The sequence below is a fragment of the Macrotis lagotis genome, chromosome X (genome assembly GCF_037893015.1).
Source record: "Macrotis lagotis isolate mMagLag1 chromosome X, bilby.v1.9.chrom.fasta, whole genome shotgun sequence".
Classification (NCBI taxonomy): Eukaryota; Metazoa; Chordata; class Mammalia; order Peramelemorphia; family Peramelidae; genus Macrotis; species Macrotis lagotis.
The window spans coordinates 407,003,082-407,014,402 of NC_133666.1; the positions used below are offsets into that span (position 1 = coordinate 407,003,082).

Here is an 11,321-nt window from a genome sequence, read left to right on the forward strand (position 1 = left end):
TCCAGAGGAGGTCGTGCAGAACATTGAATGACCTCAGATCTGTGTCAACTAAGCTCAAGTGAAGGAATTTTGCCTAGGGAAGAGAAGCTCTAATAAAGACATGATACCTATCTTCAAGTATAGTGGGATTTCACATGGAAGAGTGATTCAATCTGACCTACTTGGCCCCAGGTGGAAGAAGAGGAGCTGCAAAGAGACAAGTTAGAAGTAGTATGATCTGCCTGCGGAAGTAGTGGGTTCCTCTCCATTGGAGTTCTTCAAGCTAATCAATTCATCAAGAAGTATAATGTAGTAGATGGCCATCTAATATACCAATGCATAGTCCCTGTGAGTGTTTGGCATTAATAGAAAGGTATCTGATCCAGGATCTCAACCACTCTATCTCCCATCTATGTTAGAAGAAGAGAGCCTTGCATGGGAATTCATTTCTTAATCCAAGAAATACTCTAAGGAGTATTCAACTAGAATTATAAAATTTATAGATCATATAGCATTATATTTACACCACCAATATTTTTAGTCTGGGAAAACAATGCTCTCTTTAAGAAATTCAGAATAAAAATCATTTTCCCTGCTCAAAGAGGCTAATAATTGCTTTCTCTCTTCAACTTAACTTCCTCTCCCAAATGTTTGGTATATAGAAAGCAGTCTTTTTTTTTATTGCATGTCACTCCTTTATTATAGTGAACAACAAAAAGGGGAAGGGGGAAGAGGTTCGTACAGTTAATGCTAAAACTGATGAAGACCCAGGTGGCTGGACATGAGGTGGAAGGCAATGGGACACTGAGACATATTTCAACATAATCTAGGGGCATTTCACTTCCACAGAACAGAGCAGGGGTTGTAAAACACACAGTGGGATGTATTTCTTCACCCCTTAGAAATCCAGGAACTCTCCTCTGATGCCGCTTGAGATGTCTGATGATGACCAAGTGGGACAGTTTAATTTCAAAAGTCACTAATAACTAGTCTGAAAGGGGCTTTTTGTGAAAGCAAATGCATAGAGTAAATATTAAGACATGATCAACCTCCCAGATTAAATTTTCTTGAATTAGGGAGGGTAAACAAGACTTTAATGATTCGTTAAATGACCACCTGGGTTATAGGCAGCTTCCTACAACAGCCGGAGAGGGCTGCCCTGCTGGCACAATTGGCTCATAGGAATAACTGAAACAATTGCTTCTTTCAACTCCCCATTTTGGTCATTTCTTACTAGGTCCCCATCCCTAACCAGGTCCTTAATGAGCCAAACGACCCAGGAGGCATTTTGACTAAAGTGGTTGAAGGGAGGGGCAACAGGAGAGAAAGGAATTGGTCTGAAATAGGAAGGAAGAAAATGAGAAAAGGAACCATCGGTCCCCCACCTGCAGCTATGTGTTGTGATTCCTAAAGTGATGGTCAGTGGGTGGAACAGGCAGGGGAGAGACGAGTGGTGGAGAAAGTGAGAAGGGAAGGACCTGGCTCCTGCGGTACTGACAGCCTACTTTCACTTCTTGGCCTTGCCCTGGGCTGCCACAGCCTCCATGGCTTTGCGAACGGTCTCTTCATCTCCAAGGAACCGCATCGGTTTGATGGGTTTCAGATTCTTGTCTAACTCATACACGATGGGAATGCCAGTGGGCAGATTCAGCTCCGTGATTGCTTCTTCAGACAGACTCTCAAGATGCTTGACAATCCCTCGAAGACTATTGCCGTGGGCTGCATTCAGAACCCGTTTTCCCTCCTTGATCTGAGGGACGATTTCCTCATTCCAGAAGGGTAGAGCCCGAGCAATGGTGTCTTTCAAGCTCTCCCAGGAGGGCAGCTGAGCCTCAGTAAGATCTGCACAGCGAAGGTTCTGCCTGATGTTGCTGTAGACGGGGTGGTCAGGCTCCATTGGAGGTGGAGGGATGTCAAGGACCGCCGCCAGATCTTCACCTGGGCCTCACCATGCTTAGCCCCTGTCGCTGCTTGGCTGAGGCCTGCCAGACCCCCATAGGGCCGCTCATTGGGCGCCAAGTCCTCACAACCGGCAACCGCATCGGGTCAATGGCATCTAGTATTGTCCGAAGGGTACGAATTGCTCTCTTCTGGACAGAGGTGAAGCAGATATCAAATTCATCACCAGCATCTCGCAGCGCCTGGCCGCCGCGCTTGGCCTCCTCGTGCCCGGAGAGGCTCGGCGTCGTACCAGCCGCTGAAGCGGTTCTCCAGGTCCCGGGCGCTCTCTCCGTGCCAGATCAGCACCAGCTTGGAGGTGGCCATGGGGGGCGGAGGCCAGACACCGGCGGATGGGCGGGCCGGCGGGCGCGCACTCGAAAGCAGTCTTGGATAGAGAGCAAAGCCATTTATCCAAGCAAACACCAAAGAGAAATTGAGGAAGCTATACAGATAAGAGTAGAGGAAAGAATACACCATTAAATGAGATCTATAAGAGAGAAATAAAATCTCAGGTCAACCAAAGAGGAGAAGGATCTTACCCAGCGAATTCACTCTTTGCAGTTTCTAAGATTGCAGGTCACTGGCTATCAAAGAACATGAACTGATTTCTTCATGCCTTTGATTCTGGGCAGACTTTCATCTATCATTCAAAAGTTTGCATCATGAGGACTGCTATGGATCAGTGGATAGATCACTGGCCCTGGAGGGCCTAAGTTCAAATTTGACCTCAGACATTTGATACTTTGGGCAAGTCACTTAGCCCATTGTCCCACAAAAGCCAATCTCCCCCCTCCCCCCAAAAGAAAAGCAACTAAAAAAAGTTTACTTCTTGACTCTTGCTTGTCTTCTTCAGTTCCTCCTCTCTCTTTTTTTTTAAATGAAGTCTCTACCTTCCATAGGCTCAGGAGCCTCTGAGACTTTCCGGAATCATACTTCCCTCCTAGTACACAACACTCAGCATCACAGTATGAGTTGGGGGGGGGGGGGGCTGGGGTTACGTTAGTATTTTATTAAGCACAGGTTATATTCCAGGAACTGTGATAGGCATTGGTAATACAAGTACAAACAATGAAAACATCTTTGTTTTCTTGCTCCTCACACAGCAACAAGTATATATAAATATATATGACATAAATATAAAATTAATAAATACAAATATATTCAAAATAATTAAATGAGTTATTTGGAAGGGAGGGCACTAGTAGTTGGGGAAATCAGCAAAGGTGAAATTGTATCTTTAGATTTACAATGTGGTTTGCATATTATTTCACTTGATTCTCTCAACAACCCTATGGAGTAGGTGCCATTATTACCTCACTTTACAAATGAGAAACTGCAACATAGTAGTAAGTGAAGTGACTTGCATAGATCACAAGATTAAAAAATATTTGAACTTAGGTTTTTTAATTCCAAGTTCAACTCTCCATCTAGCTACCTAAGTAGAAGCTGGTACCTCAGTTGCAAGTAAAAGAGGTACTCTATGAGGTAGAGATAAAGAAGGAGTATATTGTAGGCAAAGAAGATGGTTAATACAAATGCTCAGAAATAGGAGGTTGATCATCTTCTGTGAGCAACAGAGAGAAGGAAAGTTTGGCTGGATCATAGAAGTAGAAGAGAGAGAATAATGTCCAATAAGGCTGGTAAAATAGGTCAGAGGCAGTTTTTGTAGGGTTTTAAAAGGTTAACAGGGACTTGTGTTTTCTCTTAGAGGCAATAGAAAGCCACTGGCATTGATTAAATAATAGTCGCATAGATTCATGTTTGAGAAAAATTAGTTTAGTAGTAGTGTGTAGGATGAAATGAATAAGGAGAAATAAGGAAGGAAGACCAAATTAGGAGGCTTTTGCAATAACCTAAGAGAGAGAGTTGCTGAGGGTATGTATTAAGGTGATGACTAAATATGTGGAAAGAAGGATTGGATATTAGAGATATTGTAATTAAGGATTAAGTGACTTGATCAAGGTCAAATGAAAATGAAAAGATCTAACAACAGTTCACTGAATAGTGAAGGATAATGCCAAGGTGATAAACTTTGGAAACTGAGAGGAGGTTAGTACAATGAAAAAAAAAAGGATTGTTTGGAAGAACATCAAAGGAAATGATGAAATGAGATAGTGACAAAGAGGAAATGATAGTACTTCCAGAACTCAAATTGTAATATAAAGCAACATTTATATAAACCATCGGTATTGGTTAAAAAAATAAAGAGAAAGATCAATGGAACAGATAAGGCAAGGGAGGTATTAAACAATGGAAATCAATAACCTAATATCTGATAAAGGAGGAAATATAAATTACCTGGGGGGGGGACTCTTTTTTTGAGAAAAGCTGCTGAAAAAAACTGTGAAACAACCTGGTAGAAATTAGACTTTGATCAACACCTAACACCATCTTCCCCAATACATTCTAAATAGATATGACACTAATATTAAAGATTATACTATTTTTTAAAAAAATCAGAAGTGAAACAGCTCACTTCTCAGGTATGGGTAGGAGGTATATTCTTAACCAAACAAGAAATAGAGATAATTATAAATGATAAAAAATAAATTTGATCGTATGAAACTGTAAAACTTATACAGATAGTATATTATATTAATGTATATTATATTATATTAATATATTAATTTATTTATTATATATAATTATATATAATTTATTTATTAATTATATTATATTAATATATTAATGTACCTCTGATAAGAAGAGAAGTGGAATGGGGTGGCGGAACCTTTCTATAAAATTTCTCTGCTAAGGGTTTGACATCCAAGATATACAAACAATTAACATATAAATGTAGGTGCACATATGAATCTGACCAATAGCTGTTCCTCATTGAAAAGTGCTCAAAGGATATGAGTAAATAGATCTCAAAAGAAGAATTGAAGTCTTTTTTTTTTAGGTTTTGCAAGGCAGATGGGGTTAAGTTGCTTGCCCAAGGCCACACAGCTAGGTAATTATTAAGTGTTTGAGACCGGATTTGAACCCAGGTACTCCTGACTCCAGGGCTGGTGTTTTATCTACTGCGCCACCTAGCCACCCCAAGAATTGAAAAGTCTTAACAAGTGCATGAAAGAATGATTAAAATCACTATTAATAAGAGGAAATATAAATCAAAACAAGGCTAAGGTTTTACCTCACACCCTGCAAAATTTGGTTAAAAAAAGGTCAAAAGTCAATGTTGGAGGGGATGTGTATTGATGCATTTTTTAGTGGAGCTGTGAATTGTCACAACAATTTTAGAAAGCAATTAAGCAACTAAAATGTTCATATCATATGGTTTCAAGATTCTATTACAAGACTTATATCTCAAGTCATTGATAAGAAAGTCCCCATATATTCCTAAATATTTATAGCAGACCTTTTTGTGATAGCTAAGAATTAGAATCAAAGTAAATGCTCATCAGTTGAAAAACAACTTGTTTTTGTTTGTGGTAGGTAAGTATAAAGGAACATTACTGTGCTTTAAAGATGTTTAATGTAATGAATACAGTGTATCATGGAAAGATCTATATGAACTGATACAAAGTGAAATAAGTATGGTCAAGAAAACAACATATATAAAGATTTTTAGTTGTTGAGTCATTTGTGATTCCACTGGATTTTTCTTGGCAAAGATACTGGAGTGGTTTGCCATTTCCTTTTTCAAATCATTTTACAGATGAGGAAACTGAGGCAAACAGGATTAAGTGACTTGATCAAGGTCAAACAGCTAGCAAGTGTCTAAGATCAGATTTGAATTCAGTCTTCTTGACTCCAGACCAAGCACTCTAGTCATTGTGCTATTTGGTTTACAAATTGATTATAACAATGCAGATATCAAAAACAACTACATACACACACAAATGAACAGTGAATGCTGCAATACTATAAAGAATAAACATGGGTCAAAAAAAAGATGAGGGGATGCTTGCAACTTTCCCTTTTACAGAGGTATTACACATTTCACATATTCAGTGGATTGATCAATTGTGCTGATTCTTTTTTTTTCTTAAAAAATACTATTTTTTTATAGGGAATGGATCTTTGGAAAGGTGAGGGGAATGAATACCAGTGATGTTGTTTTAAAAAAAATCCATAAAAACTTAGCTTTTAAAAAGAGAGAGATCATTGCTGAGCAGATTCACTTTCATGTTGAGACTGGAACTAAGATTACTAAGGAAGGTTTTGGGGTCCCTGCCACTAATGTTCTTCAAGAAAAAAACAGATGTCCATTTTTCTGGATTTTGCAAAGAGGATTCTTCTTCAGACATGGCTTAGATAAGATGGCCTCTTAGTTTTCCTCCAGTTCTGAGATATTGTGGTATAAACAGTTCAAAGTATAGGGCCTCAGGGAGTAGAGGGCCCGAGGCATGTATGACCTGTTCTACTAACCCCTGCAGAGTTATTCCTTAGAAATATTTCCACATAATAAATTCATAAGAAACATAGGGTCAGCCTGTTCTGGATACTCTCTAACTCTTAATACTTCTAGGGTTTTTCAGTTGTTTAAATCACAAGCATTGCGAAAAGCAGGAAGTTAATCTTTAAATACTTTGTCTTCTCAAGATTTTCAACTACTCTTAAAAAAAACCTACCCTCTTTATGAGCTATGGCTTCATGCCAATAGCCTACTATTCAGCAGCCTCATTACTACTGACTACTTCTGTAACACTTTCTATTTTCAAAGCATTTCACCATCATTAACTTTGTGTCAGTGAAGCAGGAGATTGGTCTTGATGGAAAAATGACCTAATCCAGGATGGAAAATTCTGTTCCTGCACCTGAGACTGGAGAACTTTCTTTTTCTGTGTGAGAACTTTAAAAAAAGTAGGGTGAGTTCATTTGTCTGTTCTCATACTATAGATTTTATATGTAAAGCTCACTTGGTACATTCCTAAAATCAATGCAGAAATGCAATGAAGAATATCAGTGCATCAGAAAGGTTTTGTTTTGTTTTGGGGGGGGAGTTTCTCCAGAAAGGGAAAATAAAGCTTTGGTCAAAGTGCAGGACTTGGCTAACTGAGAATTATAGCCTGCCAGAATTCTGAAATAATTTAGCTGGTGGCTTAATACTCCCTCAGAACTGAAAGCAAAGTCTTATTAGGGGTGAAGGGAAGGAAGTAGTAGGGATTACAAGGCCAGTGGTCGCCCAGATGAAGATCAACATACTAAAGCCCATTAATAAAGGAAAACTTAAATATCATGCTTTGGTTTAGTGAGTAGAGCAGTTACTTGTACCATATCTGTTTTGTGACTCTTATCATTTGCTTTCTTCTCAAAACTAGCTCAACAATGCTGAGCTGTCATGAGGATGTCCTGGTTCCCAGGAACTGATTGTATTCTAAAACCTCATTATTAGAAATTTTGTATCTTACATAAGCAATGTATTAAACTGAGCTATAACTAGGGCAGGGCAAGCAGAGCCTTGCTCCTAGGCACTGAAATTTAGAAGTCAAAAAAACTAAAACACAAGCAAGTCCTTTAGCACATAGAAGCCACTACAGTTAACTATTTCCCCTAATTGTTCAACTGAATTTTCTTAATTAATTCTTGAATTTTACCATTATAGATTACAAAACTGATTTGAAGGCATGTTTCATGCTTCTTGTTTCAGGTACCAAAGTTGATGATTATGATATTAAAGGTCAAATCTATCTGACACAAATGCTAAGAGGTTCTTTCTTTGTACTACTGATTCTGTCTATCTCTCTGTCTCAATCTCTATGGTTGCACTGATTACTGATTTTTTTTCATATAGGTCAAATATCAATTAGAAAATAAACATTTGTCCCATCTTAATAAGGGCCCCCTTATTTCATTTACTCACTCAGCCACTCACTCATTCATTCAGACAAGTACTGTTAAACACAATTATTTGCCTGTCACTGTTAGTATCAGGGATACCAGAAAAGGTAAAACCAAACCCCTACCTATATTCACATGGGAGGATCAACAAGCAACTTAATACATACAAAACCTATAGAGTGTACACAGAAAATAATCTGAAAATGAAGATGCTGGCAATGGAAGTATTGGAGAGCTCGAAAAAGACCTCCTATAGAAGGTAGAATTTGAACTTAGTCTTGTAGTAAGCTAAGGATTAAGAGTAAGAAGAAAGAGTATCTGGGTATGGAGGACATCAGTGAAAATGCCAGACCCATGGGAAGAAAATCACGTCCCTGAATTATAGAACAGAAGGAGAGAAGTGAATGAAAAGTAGCAAGGGGCTAGATTATGAACGGTTTAAAGGCCAAAGGATTTTATATTTGATCCTAGAGATAACCAGGACATTTGAGTTATTGAAAGAGTAGTGGTGGGGACAGCTAGGAAGAGCAGTGGATAGAGCACCAGCCCTGGAGTTCGGAGAACTTGTGTTCAAATCCAACCCAAGACAATAATTGCCTAGCTGTGTGACCTTGGGCAAGTCATCTTAACCCCATTGTCTTAAATAAATAAATTTTTTAAAAAAAAGAAAAAGAAAGGGGATGACATGATCAACATTGCATGGCCATATATGCTCTTTAGGGAAAATACTTTTATTATTAATTAGAGCAGAACTGTCCAAAATGTACGATTTTATGCCCCCTATGGGTTTACTAAATGCCTCAGTAAATGAATCAAAGCTATTGCAGAACTCTCACTAAAACGGCAAATCATGATGTATTTGTCTATTATTTCTTTTCTTTTCTTTTTTTTTAGGTTTTTGCAAGGCAAATGGGGTTAAGTGGCTTGCCCAAGGCCACACAGCTAGGTAATTATTAAGTGTCTGAGACCGGATTTGAACCCAGGGACTCCTGACTCCAGGGCCAGTGCTTTATCCACTATGCCACCTAGCCGCCCTGTCTATTATTTCAATAAAAAATTTTTAAGAGTAAGGTTGGACAGTTCCAAATTAAAGGATGGATCAGAATAGGGAAGAGTCTTGTTCAGGGCAAGGAGACTATTTGGTAGTTTATATTAAAAGGAAACTGAACACTAGAGGGGAAACAAAAGTTTATTATTCACAATTTGGGAGGATAGGATGAATGTTGGCCCCTGTGCCCAGTTCAGTCTCACTGGGCAACTGTGTGAATTTTGGGAGCATCCAGATACACAATGGGATGAATATAATCAAGTTAAAGGACCCTATCCAGGACTTTGACTGGGCTTTATGGGCTAGAACAGGGAATAGGATTAGTTTAATGCAATGTAAAGAAAATGGTAAAGGAAAAATTCAGAGATTTAGAAGGAGAATTTTAACAGCAAGTCACCAAACCACAGTTGCTCTGCCTTAGACAAACATGTATGGCTACTGAGAGACCAATCAGCAACTAATATATGGAGTAAAACATGATGTGTTGTAAGTCTGGACCAGTGTGTTAGTTATGTGAGTGTAGAGAAATGTTCTGAAGGTAGAAAAGTTTAAGACATGACAAGCTGAATATGTGAAGTAAGTGCTAGAAAGGAATAGAGGAAGATGCCAATGTAACAAATTGCCAATGCAAAAAATTAGAAAATCATTTGGAGTTCATTATAGTAAAACTTAACCGTATTACATTTATTTTGGAACTAATAGGCCTCTCTCTGGTCAAATTATTTTTTCTTTCATTGTTTTTTTTAAAATAGTATTTTATTTTTTCCAGTTACATATAAAGACAAATTTTAACATTAAACATTTAAAAAAATTTGAGTTTCATATTTTTTTTCCTCCCTCATTGACTCTTCCTAAAACAAGTTGACTTAGGTTATATATGTGTAACCACATAAAACATATTTCCCTATTAGTCATGTTGTGAAATAAGAATAAGACCAAAAGATAAAAACCATGAAAAAAAAAGAAAGTAAAAATAGTATGCTTTGATCATCACCAGTTCTTTTTCTGGTTTTTGTTTAGCATTTTTCATCATGAATCCTTTGGAATTGTCTAGGATCACTGTATTGCTGAGAATAACTAAGTGATTCATAGTTGATCATCATAATACTGTTGGATGCAATGTTCTGGTTCTGCTCACTGCACTTTGCAATTAGTTCTTCTAAGTCTTTCCAGGTTTTTATGAAATCACCTTGCTTGTTATTTCTTACAGCACAATAATATTCCATTACTTTCATTTATCACAAATTGCTCAGCCATTCCGCAATTGATGGGCATTCCCTCAATTTCCAATTCCTTGTCACCACAAAGAGCTACTATAAATATTTTTGTACATGTAGGTTCTTTTCCTTATTTTTCCATCTCTTTGGGATACAGATTTAGTAGTGATATTGCTGGATCAAAGGGTATATACAGGTTGATTACTCTTTGGGCATAGTTCTAAACTCCTCTATACAGTGGTTTGACTACTTCACAACTCCATCAACAATGCATTGGTGTGCCAGTTTTTTAACATCTTGTATTCTTTTTAATCAATAGTGATTTAGAGCATTTGAATATGACTATAGATAGCTTTGATTTCTTGATCTGAAAACTACCTCATACCAATTGGGGAATAATGTATTCTTGTAAATTTTACTTATTTCTCTCTGTATTTGAGAAATAAGACCTTTATCAGAGACACTTGGTATAAAAATTAATTCCCAGCTTTCTGCCAAGGTTACAAACTCAGAAGGCCTGAAGAATGGTGATGCCTTCAACAGTTAAATAAGGAAATCTAAAGGAATCTTAAGTTTTAGGGGAAAGATGTTGTTATTTGTCCTTTGATTTTGAAGAAGAGAGGAGGACATCAAAGAAGGGTTGCCATGACATGAAAGTAAATTGAATTTAAGTGAAGGAGGTGCTGTACAAAGTCAGCCTCACTTTCTACTCTAGAGTCATCTGAGTCCAGTGGCCAAATATAAATCAGGACGACTGGAGATGGTCCTGGATGTGGCGGGAGACCGTGACTTTTTTAAGCTCAGATTGACTGAGCTTGGTTTTATTGAATCCATTCAGTGATTAAAGCTAGGGAAGAGATAGATGAGGCAAAGATACCATGAATGACCATTTTTACTTAGTCAAAAAAAAAATCAAACTGGAGGGCAAGACCCTCAGGATTTCTTGGTGATTAATATAGATGAGAAAAAAAAATCAAGCAAGGAATACCTTTTTTGCATAGTTTTTTATAAAAGAAATATTTTATTTATTTTGAATTTTACAATTTTCCCCTTAATCTTGCTTCCCTCCCTCCCTCCCCCCATAGAAGGCAGTCTGTTAGTCTATCCATTGTTTCCATGGTATACATTTAATTTAAGTAGAATGTGATAAGGGAGAAATCAAATCCTTAAGGATAAAAATAAAGTATAAGAGATAGCAAAATTACATAATAAGATAACAGGTGTTTTTTTAATTAAAGATAATAGTCTTTTGTCTTTGTTCTAACTCCACAATTCTTTCTCTGGATATAGATGGTATTCTCCATTGTAGATACCCAAAAGTGTGCCTGATTGTTGCAGTGATGGAATGA

At 37.6% G+C, this 11,321-nt stretch overlaps 1 pseudogene; it reads right to left on the reverse strand.

Annotated features, from left to right (window-relative positions):
• Window positions 1-1,441: 1,441 nt before the first annotated feature.
• On the reverse strand, window positions 1,442-2,244 carry LOC141501032 (phosphoglycerate mutase 1-like; annotated as a pseudogene).
• Between the last annotated feature and the right edge of the window lie 9,077 nt (window positions 2,245-11,321).